Below are 13,864 nucleotides of genomic sequence, written 5' to 3'. Positions count from 1 at the left end.
GCATGCCCTCCCTGGCTGACTTCCTGATCCCCCTCCCCCAGTTTAACACAAAAATATACAGGAAAAAGAAGATGATTTCCCCCCTCTTTTTTTTTTTTGATAAAATAATCCATTTTACTGCTTCAGACATATCATTATTCATCTTGAACCTGTCTGTCTCTCCCACTGGGAGGTCCAGATTGATTTAACATCTAATCTGGTTTGTAGCTCCTGCCAGCCATGGCAGTCTAACATCTCCCTAACAGGAAGGGGGGGAAATTCTGTGTGTGTGTAAGACTGAGAGAAGGAATAACCAAGAAGATGCGTTAGTTGAAAAACCACTTTCAAACCCTCCCAGCAGCACTAGCTTCCAAGCGGTGAGGGAAAAGACTCTGGCAGAACCAGATAAGAAAAGAAAGGGATGTGAGTCATAAAATAACACAGACTAGTTGGGTATGTCTGGAACATGTTTTGGGCATACACTTGTCTTGGGCCCACATTGAATTTATGACACTGCACAAAGGTTTGAATAACTCTGAACTTAGTCAGAACTTATTTTTTTTCCTTTGATTGGGTCCCACTGTTGCTCTTCACTCACTTATTCAGATTGGATGAGTTTTTATTTATTTTAAAAGGCTAATGTACTGAGTCAGCTGTTAGAATATCTCACGGTAAAACCTTCTAAATCATGCCTTTCACAAAGAATGTTTTGGTGGTGGTGAAAGACAACTGATTGACATCCCTGGAGTCACAGATTCTTCGTTAATTATCTCTTAGAAGAAATACATCTTGGGCAGCAACAGGACAGCTAGTTTCCTGGCAGTGTTGCCAACTCTCACAAATCATATTACAAATCTTGCATTAGGTGGTGTTTTGCTTAAAGCCCCAGCTCCTGGAATCACATGACTATGTGGCAACCTTATCTTTCTTATTTAAAGAAAAGGAAAGTTTCTAGCCCTTATGGTTACAGAGAAAAGGTGAATTCTAAAAGCTCAGAAACCAGAAGGCAAATAAAACCTAAACATTGTTTGAAACACTCATGATATTTAAGCCAATCTCATGATTTTAGCGGCTTGACTAATGATTTTTAATCTTTAGGGTTGGCCACACTAAAAGACTGTAAACGTGCTTCAGGTATGACTGGGATGGACGATCTTCAGAGTAAATGGAGAGTTAGTTCTACAGGGACCTGTTGAAGTATCTGGCCCAGTCACTGTCTAAAGATAGGATACTGGGCTAGATGGACTATTGGTCTGACCCAGTACGGCAGCTCCTATGTTCTTATGACCATACAGCAGTAAGCTACTCTTCTGAGACCTCAAAGAAGTAGGCCAGTGGTGGTGGTGATGAGAATTTTGGCTCACGCACAGCCAGGTACTTCAGGATGGTCCTGTCTTAAATCTCCTGAGGAGGCTCATTGACTTCAGTGAGGCTACTCATCTTTAATGTAGGCCTGTGCTTAAATACCTTGCTGAATAGGGGCCGTGGTGATATGCACACCTGTTTTCTAGGAACACCAGTGAGAGACAGTCAGTTGTTTGTATGTGTGGTACCAGACAGCCACTCATGGCAATTCAGTACTCTTTCCCCCTTGTTCCACAGGGGAGGTAATTTGTGCAAGCTAGTTCCCTGGCACAGTCTACATCCTGGCTCAGCTGTGTTGGCCTTCGCACTGGGAACTAGGCAGAAACAGACCTTCATCCATTCCCCATCCCTGCACATCCAACTGCAGTGGAGGATGACGAGTGGGCTAGCAATGGATCCTCTTCCACCCCACGCCTACCATCAATACAAAGAACATGTGCAGGAGGTAAGGAATATTCCGATGCCCACTTATTTCCTGGTCAGGAGCACAGGCTAGCTCTCTATCTGGCTTGAAGGCATTTAGCTTCACTCAGGGCTTCCAGCCCCTCGGGGGTGGAGTCACTTAGACTGCAGCAGCGCCTCGGTACTTTGCATACATCAAAATAAAAGTAGGTGCCTGCTGCAAAGGGCTTCCAGCCAAATATAATCAACGTACACCAAGCCACTCCCTCTGCCCTTGTACAGCTCAACAGTGCCTTGGGTGTAGGCGGGACCCAAACCCGTGGCAGGATCCTGTGATGCAGCTTTGTGGGAGGAAGGGCAGGGAATGATATGCTCCATCTCTCCCCTGCCCATCTGCAGCTCCTGCTGTCCTTGGAACCAAGCTGTGTAGCCAGGCAAGCTACCTTCCTCTGGGGTCAGGGTGCTGCTCAGAGATCTCCCTCAATAAAGAAATCTGGTGGCAATGATCCAATCCCCTGCACAGTTGTGTTGCTGCAGTGTCTGGAGACATCTCTGCAAAGCAGCATTACATTTCCATTAGGAGGCAAGGTGCTATGGTACCCATCACTCAGAATTTCCTTACCTCACTGGGTCATGCCAATCGTGCTCCAGCAAGAGGAGAGAGTGAGAGGCGGGGGGGTGAGGGGACAGCATGGTTTGAGTGTGATGTGGACATGTGTTGGTAAGTGTGATTATCTCTGTGAATATGTTTGAGTGTGCATGGTGTGTGTCACGAGTGTGTGCTTGTGCAAGTGCACATTTCAACATTTCAGAATGATTCTTCGAATCAGCAGGTTAAAGATTATTCTCTCTGCCCCCTCGTCCTGACAGTCACCATTCATTTATCTACCTATCACCCTTATCACAGGAAGCTAAAATAGCAGAGGAGCACAGAAAGTAAGTGGGGAATGAGCAAGTGTCGTGGCACAAAATTGGTAGCCTGGAGCCAAAGCCGCTTCTCTCTCCCCTTGCTCTGATTTGCTTGTGCATCTTCAGGGCTTCTTTCCCTCCCCCTCGCCCACCCTCCCTCCCCCGTCACCACAAACGTCGGAGAGAACGATAATGAAGGCTGGTGTCCGAGCCACCAGGCAACCCCATCACTGCAATCAGAACAGCAGTGCGAGATAGCGCCCTGCAGGCTCATCAAGCCATCCTGACACTGACCAGCCTCATGCACATGAAGATGCCAGTCTCGCCTTTTCTCCATTCCTCCTCGGCAGCCCAGGCTCCTCAACCCCCCATCCCCCTTCGCAACCTCTCGCTGCGCAGCCCTCCATCAATGCACAGCACCATAGGAACGCCAGCCCGGGCCACATCTGAGCATCCATCTCTTAACGATTCTGATAGGAAATGCCCAGAAGGCTGAGTCTTTCCTAGAAAAGCAAGGGGAGGTCGGAAGGCATATGGTTGCTGTCCTCCAAGCTCCGGGTGACAAGGTCTGTGATGCTGCATCCTTCCTGGGGTGGAAAGGGGAAAAAAAAATTGCCTGCTCGGGCTTTGCGAAATCACAAACTGCTCCCTGCAGCGGGTAGACCTCTCTGACCCCCTGGCACACTGTCAGGTATGCATCATGCTGTGTCTGCAAAGCATAGGTTGCCGGGGCTCCCCATTTTGTAATCTTAAGAAGCTCTCTAAACTATAATCTGAAATCTCTGTATTTTTTAACACAGTCGTGCCCTATTAAATAAGCAACCATCCCATCACCTCTCCTCCCCAACCTAGAATCACAAGCTTTTAGGGACAGTTGGTACTAAAGATGAACTGCAGAGGGAGGAGAAAAGACACCCAGGATCTCTGTATCTTCTTTTGTCATTGTTGCCAGCTGTTTCCATGCACGCATCTGACCATTGTATAAAACCCTGATTGAAACAAGAGATCCCTCCTTAATGCTCCCTGTGTCTCTAACCCTAACTGGATAGATTGTTCTTTATGGTAGGGTAGCATTGCATCTCAAGTCCCAGGGGATCTGTCTGTCTCTTTTCACGCTCTCTCTCTCTCTCTCTCTCACACACACACACACACACTGGATTCCTCTGCACTGCTGCAAAAAAATGGGAGTTATCACATACCATGGTTGTTGCTACTCTATTAGAAAAGTGTTTGAAGAGCATTTAGATAATGTGAAGACAGTACTGATTCTGGGGATTTTTATGTATATGGGTGGGACTTTCAAAAGGGGTTTAAGTGACATAAGCATTCAGGTCCCACTGACTTTCAAAGCTTTTGAAAATTCCTTCTAATTCCTATTGGACACTGGAGTTTCTAACGCAACAATAAGATTTTGGACCTGGATCCTCCACTCACTTATACCTATTTCCACAGTGGCAGGTAATAGGATTATTACAAAGATAAATAACCACAAATTTGGAAGGGATAATGTAAACCCAACCTCTGAGGGGATCAGAAGAAGTTTCTCTGGACAGATTATTCCATCAGGCCAGAATTTTCAAAAGGGCTCAGCACCACCATTAGGATCAGATTTTCAGAAGCGTTCTGCATTCTGGGCACACATGGGTGCTGAGACTGAAAATCAGTCCCTAAATCATCCACTTCAGGGTTTCTCGCATCTCTGGCTGAAGTATCTAGTACTGGCCACTGCTGGAGACAAGATTCTGGACTAAACAGACCATTGGGCTGATCCCATCTGGCAATGCCCGTGTTCCCGTATGTAAGTCAGAAATAGCTCTGCTGAAGTCAGAATTATATAGGTATAAAACTAGTGTAAATGAGATGGGAATCAGGCCCTACTGACCTGAATCAGCCTCCACTGCAATTAATGCAAGTTCTTCCATTGACTTTAAGGCTTGATGGACCAGACCTTTTATCTGTATGTCTTCCCAGCCTCCCTAAGAATAATAATATTTAATCCCTATTTTACAAAAGCACAGGGATATGAAGCCCAGAGCCACTCAGCAAGTGAATGATGGAGCTGAGCATGGAGGCTAGGTGCTCTGTCTGGCTCCTACTCATCTGCTCTAACCAACCTTTCACTAGTAATACTCAATTTTCTTCTAAATTTTAAATATAAGAACTAAGCAGGTCTTCATTTGGGCCAGTGTTAGCTTCCTAAGCTCAATCACAATTGCGAGAGAGCTCCTTTGGTGAGAGGATGCTGTGGAATGCAATTGTCTTCTTTTACTTCTAGGTAAGTCAATCATGGGTTGGCAGTAACCAAAAGGTGCCTTTGATATTATTTATGTAAAACTGAATGGAGGCTTCCATTTGGTTCCTAAGGGACAAGTGTCCGTCATAAAAACCCGTGCCCTGGTCATGTACAATGTTGGCAACAGCTGGAAAGAGGCCAAAGCTGGAGAATGAGACTAGAGGATGAACTCCCCTTTCACTTATAAGAATGTCCCCTTTACAATGGGTTTCAGCCAACCTCACTGGGCAGCATGGAGAAAGCTTACAATTTCAGACTATACTCTTGCACTAGGGAAAGGAGGGGATAAATGCAGGACTTTATGGCTGTTAATCTGGTACCTCCCTCCCAACAGTAGTAAATTCACATAAAAATATCACAGAAGTGCACAATACACTTTCTCTCCTCAAAGACCCTCCTTTGAAGGTTATGCCAGCGACCTCTCAATTCACAAATCCAATGATCATTTTTAGCAAGTGAATTAAATGACCTCTCTTACCATGCTAGTCCACTGATCTCCCTTAGCACATGAACCCAACGCTAGCCCTTTCTTTTAATAATCAAATATTTCCTCTCCACCTGCTCAGCTGTCAAGGTCAATATGGTCAAAAGTTAATCAGACTTAAAAAAAATCTCTTCTTTTAGAGGGATGTTTGAACTGACATTACATGGAATTTAAAGTAAAAGAAGAAATATCCAAACAAACAGTGGTGGTGCTTGTCTCTGCTAAGGAACGTTGGGCCAAAATAAAGAAATTAGTGTTTGCCTAGATATTTACCCCGTTACACATCATTTCGAGGCCCTTAAGAGACTGTTACAAAGAGCAGAGCATAAACAAGTTACCTGATGACAAGACCTGGCCGTCTATAGAATTTTAAAGGGAAGAACCCACAAGCAAAAAGATCACTGTATATCCTGCTACAGGTATATATGATCTCATACTTGTTCAAGAGAAGCCTGTTCTCAATCATGTTCTCCAAGTAATGCTGCAGAAAAATTTGTCAGATGAAAACTTTTCTTTCACCCCCAAATGCAGATTAGGGTCAGCTGAAAATTTAGAAAATTCATGGCAAACTGTTTGGTTTGAAAATTTCAAAATTTTCAAAAAAAATTGAAGTATTTCATTTTGCTTTGAAACAACTTTTCATTTTGAAATTGACTTCAATTTTATTTAAAAAAATTAAGAGGGTAAAAAGGTTGAAAAGAGAATAATTTTGTTGTTGTTGAGTCAGCAAACTGAAATCAGTTATTCACACAGCTGTTGCTCTAGTAGATGACACATCCATAACATTTTACTACAACTTTTACTCATACATGTTAATCTTTCCATTGATTCCCTAAAGCCGCCTTTAAAATATTTCCTCAGTTGGGGTTCTATCATTCTCTTAAGGCAGTTAAGCCAGTGGGAGATGGAGAGAGGAGAAAGGTTTGGGAGATTTTTACAGAACTGTCTTTGGTGTTTAGCTATCAAGGTGACAGATACCTTAGAGATACAACCAGTTCATTGATAGATACACAACACAAGAGCCAATGGACAGCATTTATAGGTGTCACTAGGAAAGTGATGGATGGATGCCACATGAAATTATGAGAGATTTGTTTGTTTTCCAAGCATCTTTTTTATTATTTTCTTCATCTTTGGCCATGTTAAAGTTTTTTAAATATCTAAAGGACACTCTCTAGAGATGGGTCTGAACTGGAGCATGAAATACAACTCCTTCCTCCTGAACTTTGAAAAGGTGGGGGCAGATATCAATTTGGAGAGCACAGATTCTGGAGCACAAAACGGTAACCTCCCAGGCAAAAGTAACAGCTTGCCAAGTCACTAAGCACCAGCCCAGTTCCATGAGAGGGAGGACTTCAGACAGAAATGGTCCAGCTCAGATAAAAGACCAGAAGGAGCCCCGTTTCCTGGAAATAGTTTGGATAGAAACCTTCAAAATAGCCGAACTTGCAGGATTCACTACCACTTGGAAAACACTTAATTATGCTGCTGATGTGCTGAGCCCACTGCCTATCATGCTGACCAGTACTGTCCGTTTCTTTGTTACACACCCACACACACCCCTACCAGTATCCACCTGTTATTTCTTGTCTTATATTTACATTGTAAGCTCTTTGAGGCAAGGACTTTTTTGTTCTATGTTCCTACATAACCTGGAACCATGGGGGGCCTGGTCTATAACTGGGGCTCCTTGCAGGCCAACTGGAAGCCACTGGCACAGAAACCATGGTCCTGCCTCTCCACTCCACTGCTTCCCCTGAGGCCCTGCCCCTTACTTGCTCCTCTCCATCCCCAGCCACCAGCTGCTACTCCTTAAGGCAGGTAAGAAGTGGGAGGGCATAGTGATGGGGCCATGACCCCTTGTCCCCCACCCCCAGTTCCAGCAGCCCTGGCTCCTAGGCACTACAAAAAGGGTTGAAATCTCTCAAGAGTTCACCAGATTTCAACATCACTGAATCCAAGACCAAATCAAGTCGTGGTTGGCTTCAAACCCAAAGCTTAATCCCCGGGTCTTTATCTAACCATCTGCTCATTAGCACACCTCTACTAATTCAGGTCTATATAGGATCTGAAAGTGTTCTACAGACATGAGTTAAGCCAAATCACTCCCTCCCTCCAACAGGTCAAGCATTACTACCTTTCTTTGACAGATGCAGAAATCACATTCGCTTAAGGCTGCGGTGATATGAACAAGGGTGAACAATAACTGAGTGGCAGGTGTGGGACTAGAACCCAGGAGTTCACCATCCCAGCTGCCTGCTTACCTCACTAGCTAACACTGCAAACAGCTATGTCCTTTATTTATTTATTTCAAATGGAAAGCAGAAGAGCAGTGGCACTGACTTCCTGCCTAATTAGAAGAAGGAAGGGGAGAGAAATGGTTGCTTTGTCTGTCTGATGGTCACACAATGGAGTGCATGCACCTCCATGTTCATTTCTCTTGTAATGTCACCAAGAATTACACTCTGCCTAAATGCCTAAGCAGGTCGAGATCATGTAATAACAACAATGGTAATGGAAGAATTACCTGGGAAATCTGAGCAAGAGCCTGTTTCCTAAGCAGTTCAGGGAGAGGAGACTGTGCACACATTTTGTCCTTTCCTCCAAGCATGTTCAGTTCTCTGCTAGGTTTTCATTTCCAACTGGAGGTGTGGAAAGGAGCCACCTATGCAGTCTTCTTAAGGACAGGCAATTACAAGAGGAAGTAGGAGAAGGGACTTAAAGAGGAAATTCTGGAACGTTTGCCTCAGGAGCTCTTGAAAAGCCGGGGGCGGGGGAATCGATAGCCAAGCCTAGAATTTTTGAGTCACTTCACCCAGTGTGGCTCACTTGACCTTCTCTTAACTGTAAGATCTGTTACGTGTCTCACACCCAATGATATTGTCCTGATCCTCCCATCTCAATGACTCCTCCATTTCAGGCTTTGATCCTGGCCAGCTGCCAACAATCTCAGCACCCATAACTTCAGCAGGGTGAGCAAAACCTCAGCCTTGCCATGAGGTGAATGTCACTTCACAGGATCAGGCAGATTCGGGTAGCTGGAACAAGTCTTCCAGCTATGTTCATGGACCCACTCCTCCCCTCTGTGTGCTCCACAAGGCCAGGAAAGGGTTAAAGCCATCAGGGTGACAACAAAAGCAAAGATCCCTAACATCCTTTCATGTAAATGACCTTTCAGTGGCTTCCTGTTCGTTCACTGTGCTCTTGTCTGCCAGGGCCTCCGGGCCTGGGAAACCCAGGGCTAGATTTTAACTCATCTCCCCTTATCTGCTTGACTGACTGTCAGCCTAGCACATCTCCTAGCTTGTGACGAAGGCCTTAATTAGCGCTTGTCTGTTTACCCTTTTCCTATTGCCACCTCTTTCCCCCCTCTCCATTCCCTGTCTCCATTAACCCCAGGCTTGTTCGCTTAGGCAAGCATCACTTCTTTACTCAGCAGAGAGGTTATAATGTATGTAAATAAGAGAAAACACCTGCCAAAAACAAATAAATAAAAAACAATCATATAAAAGATGAAGAAGCAAAAATCGATACAGAAAGACATTTTCAGGCAAATATTTCTGAGGAATCACCACTAATATCGGAGCCATCGTGGATAATCCTAACCCCTCCTTTCCTCCAACACACAAAAATATGTTGCTGTGCTTTGCCTAGAAATGCGGCAGTGAAGCTGGAGCTTCCTCTTCCTCGGAGTTTTTAGGCTCATGAAACATCTAGTCAGGGCTGTTGGCAGTGCACTGTGCTCAACTACCTGTACTATCACAGACCTGCCTCCATATGCCTGCGTGGAGACAGTAATGAGTAAAGTAGACTCTAAATAAACTTCAGTGAGCTGGTCTTCTGGGCAGAACTTCTGGTTTGAGAAGGCATTTCAAGGCTCAACAGAAGCTGGGCACCTTTGTAAATTGCACGAAAGAAGAATTCCAGGTAGTTGGATTAGTTCTATTCATTTAAAAAACACTAATTACCAATGTGTTTGCTATGTCAGTTGCCAAAAGCAATCAAGGCTGGAAAGGAGGAAGAGAGAGGGCTAGGGGTAAGAGCAGAGGACTGAAAGTCAAGACTTCTGTTTTTATTCCTGGTTCACATTTTTTTAACTTGGATAAGTGATGTGACCTCTCTTCTTATTACTAATTTGTATTATAGTAGTGCCCAGAGGACCCAGACAAGATCAGGGCCCCTTGCATTAGGCATTGTGTGTACCCATACTAAGAAACAACTCATGCCTTGACGATCTTTAAAAAAAAATTAAATAGATATGATCAGACAAAGAATGGAAGGGGAAGTGACTCGTCCCAGGTCACCCAGCAGCTCTGCCAGAGTCAGGCATAGAGCCCAGACCTTCCAAGTCCCAGTCTAGTGACCTACCCATTGGACAATGCTGTCTGTGCTTCAGCTGGCTTGTCTGTAAAATGGAGCTATATTTACCTTCCTCACAAAGGTGGCAAGGCTCAGTGTTTGGGAAGCATTTTGAGATCAGGATTATAGGAAAAGACCTTCCATGCGCTCCTGTACAGGGAGGTGGTCGCAGTCTGAATCCATGCACCCCTTGGGTACGAAGATAAGGGATGTCTAGTACAGCGTGGCCATGGTGTACATTCCCTTTCTACACAGACTGGTGGACTGAAGTTAACATGGATGGACGAGGGTTGCATGCTACACCCGTTCAAAGAGAATAGCAATAGCTACCACAGTGTATGCTCCCTCATTGACTTTGGACCTCCAGTAGCTCCTAGTATGCAGACCCACTCCTACTTCCCTCCATCTAGAGCTGTCACTTAGCCACCATGTAGCCCATAATGAAAGCTACTTACCCTGGATGTTTACAAAGATTCTGGAAGATTTATGGTCCTGGAAGGCAAGACTTAGAGAGAAAAGTGCCTATGTTCCTACAGAAAGGAGACTTGCTACTCAACTCCAGCATGCAATCCAGGAGAGAGTTTCAAGATGTTCGGGTGCTTGCCAAGGGAGCTTTGAGAGACCAACAAACATCACAAGAAATAGAGTTCAGAGCATGCTAATAGCAAAGCGTAAGTGGGATCTGCTTTCCCATTAGCAGGTAAAAGCCATTAGCTTTAATAGGAGCAACTAGTGCTTGCATCATGGAACAACAGATTGGTGAAGGAAAGCAGGGGAGGAAGACAATGGAAAGAGTGAAGAAGAAATGGACGGGAACACAAGAGGGAAAAGCAGCAGAACAAAAACATTTCCCTGCTCACAGAGGGTTGTGAGGATAAATTAATTAGTGTTTGTGAGGGGCTGAGACAAGATGGATGGACAGATGGGTGAGGAAGAAAATGAAATTAAATGGAGGTTTACTGACTTCTTGGGCAAAAAGAGAAATGAAGTGGAAGTGTGGATAGAGAAAGACAGAGCTGGTTAGTGGCCTGAGAGTCTGCCAGATGAGCCAAACCCGTCCTGGCCTTTACAACAGTTTAATGTGTTTTATGAGACAGACAATGGTGGCAGACAGAGAGAAACCACAAAATGCTGGTGGTGCATCAGTTCTTAGGTGAGACAAGGTCTCAGTCTGCCCAACAGCTGCACTCTGGAAACCAGCAGTCACTCTCCTTCGGAGGTTGGTTTGGGGTTGGAATCCTGTTAACAGGTTCAGTGCGATCAAACAGAAACAAAACAAAAACTCAGAGGAAGGAAAAAATAGCCAATAAACTTCCTGACACAAAGTTGCAAGTATTTCTGGTCAGTCCCAAGAATAAGACATCTCTGTCAGACCCTCACATACATGGAATCCTGCTTCCAAGATAATCCACTCAGAGAGCTTTATCTGACAGTTCACAGGCACAGGGGTCAATGTTAACGGGGGTTAGGTAGCATTTGAGGGCTCATTTGTGAGTATTCCTGAAAGGTGAATTTAAATGATGCTTACTCATTAACAGGGTGCAGTGTGCAGGCACACAAATAAATGCATTTCAAAAGGTAAACAGAATAGCTTGTCAGGACCTGAGTTCAAAGATCTCTCTTTCACCTGATAACATCTGTTAATGCTTGAAAATCAGAGCGAGTTGCATCACGCCACATTGCTTTAGGTATTAGTGATGGTATCAATTGTAGATGGAGAAATGCCACACCCTGAGCTCAGGCCTTAGGTGGAAACTGAAAGAGGAACCTGTTCTATAGAGCATGTATTTACACTGAGCTGCTAAATCAATGAGCGCGATGTTTTTCTCACTGATTCTGCTGTAAATAAAGAGGAACTCCACTGAAGTCCATGGGGTTGCATAAGTGTCCCTAGTGAAGAATCAGGCCCTCTGCTTGTGTCCTGTTAATGATCTGAAACCACAGAGTGCACTGGACTCTGCTAAGCACCCTGTAGAAATGACATGCTGGGATCCTGTGTTCATTTCCTCAGTAAGTTCTAGATTAAATAAACTTGGGGTACATGGAAAGAAAACCAAGGGTAGAGAGAACCTGTTCACCTCTCCAGTACCACAGGAAGCCACCTAGGATACCTGTGTGATATGGACATATACAGGAGAGATTATTTCCTAGGCCTACTCCCAGGACATGGGTCAGGGTTACAAGTCACTCACCAGGTCAATAACCACAAGAGTCTATAGTTTTGGTTACATTTTTCCTTTTAAGTGAATCAGATGCAGATAAACACAGACAAAAGGAAACAAACATTAATTGATACAGCCATTTAATAGTAGAACTAACAGACAGAGACAACTAGGTTACAGGTCAGGGGCAGTTGACCTAAAATCCACCATGCTATCTCCCTGACAGATGAGAGAACTGTGCTGCATCTTATTGGAAATTTGCCAATAGTTACTACCTCTAAATCTCACTCACTTTCGGACCACAGAGCCACTTTTAGTTACCAGGCACTGAAATAAGGCTCAATGACCTACAAATTCAGGTTCACTTACAACAACACTTATTGTAGAGCTGGTCAGAAAAATGAAGGATTTTTCCACAGAAGAGTCCAACAAAAAGGAAAAAAAAAAAATCAAAAGTTAAAATTTCAATTTCTCACTGATAAAAACAAAAACCACCCCCCCCCCACCCCAGTTTTCATCCAGAAACTGCCAAAAATGGAAAGGGGCACCTTAAAAGGGACCTAAACTTAAATGAGAACCTGACCTTTCATTCTTTGTTTCCTGCCAAATTCTTGGGTGTACACCGGGGTGGGCAAGCTTTTTGGCCCGAGGGCCACATAGGGGTTGAACAACTGTACGGAGGTCTGGGTAGGGAAGGCTGTGCCTCCTGAAAGAGCATGGCCCCCACCCCGACTGCCCCCCTCAGAATCCCTGACCCATCCAACCCCCCTGTTCCTTGTCCCCTGACGACCCCGCTTCCGGAACCCCCGCCTCCTATCCAACCTCCCTGCTCCCTGTCCCCTGACTGCCCCAACCGCTATCCACACTCCTGCCCCCTGGCAGCCCCTCGGGACTTCCACCCCCTATCCAACTGCCCTCTGCTCCTCATCCCCTGACCATCCTCCTGGGACTCCCCACCCCTAACTGCCTCCCCGGGATCCCACCTCCTTATCCAGCCCCCCGTGCTCCTTGTCCCCTGACTGCCCTCCCGGCCCCTATCCATATCCCTGCCCCCCAACAGGCCCCCTGGGACTCCCTCTCCCAATGCTCCCTGTTCCCCATCCCCTGACCGCCCCCCAGAATCTCCACCCCATCCAACTGCCCCCTCCTCCCTGACTGCTTTCCAGGACCCCCCACTCCCCACCCCCTTATCAGAAGCAGGAGCTTGCAGCCACAACACCCAGCCAGAGCCAGCTGTGCTCCCCATGCTGCCCAGTGGGAGCAGTGGGCCAGAGCACGGCCTGCACGGTGGCACGACTGCAAGGGAGGGGCCGGGAACTAGGCTCCCCGGCTGGGAGTTCAGAGGCTGGGCTGGATGGTCCCACAAGCCAGATGTGGCCTGTGGGCCATAGTTTGCCATGTCTGGTGTACACCATCTAGACCTGGTGACTAGTTGCTCTTTAATTTAGAAATTTGTTCCATTGTCTCTTCTTTTGACACGAGTGTCCCAGACAGTGTCTCACCTCTACTGCCTGGAAACAGTAGGTCTGAGGTATGCATCTCCTCAGCTACCTCCTGTAGCAAGGACCGATTAAAAAATAATATTTAGCTTATCTGCAATCTATCCTCTTTAACTGCTCCCCTTTCCCCAAGTGGTCCAGTAGATCTACCGATTCCCTCACAGGCTTCTGATACACTTGAAGAATTTAGGAACATAGGAACACAAGAGTTGACAGATTGGAATAAAACTGAACTAGATTGGCATCACATCTGTCTCTGACAGTGGCTGATACTAGACGCTTCAGACGAAAGTGGAAGAACCCCACAGATGTGGGATGATGTGCCCCGCCCTACACATTACATCTCAGTCTGATCTCTAATAGTTAGAGACTAGCTTAAGGCCCAAAGCATGAGGGTTAATATCCCTTCCAA

Source organism: Chelonoidis abingdonii, chromosome 22 (assembly GCF_003597395.2).
Source record: "Chelonoidis abingdonii isolate Lonesome George chromosome 22, CheloAbing_2.0, whole genome shotgun sequence".
Classification (NCBI taxonomy): Eukaryota; Metazoa; Chordata; order Testudines; family Testudinidae; genus Chelonoidis; species Chelonoidis abingdonii.
This window is presented reverse-complemented; position numbering follows the sequence as displayed.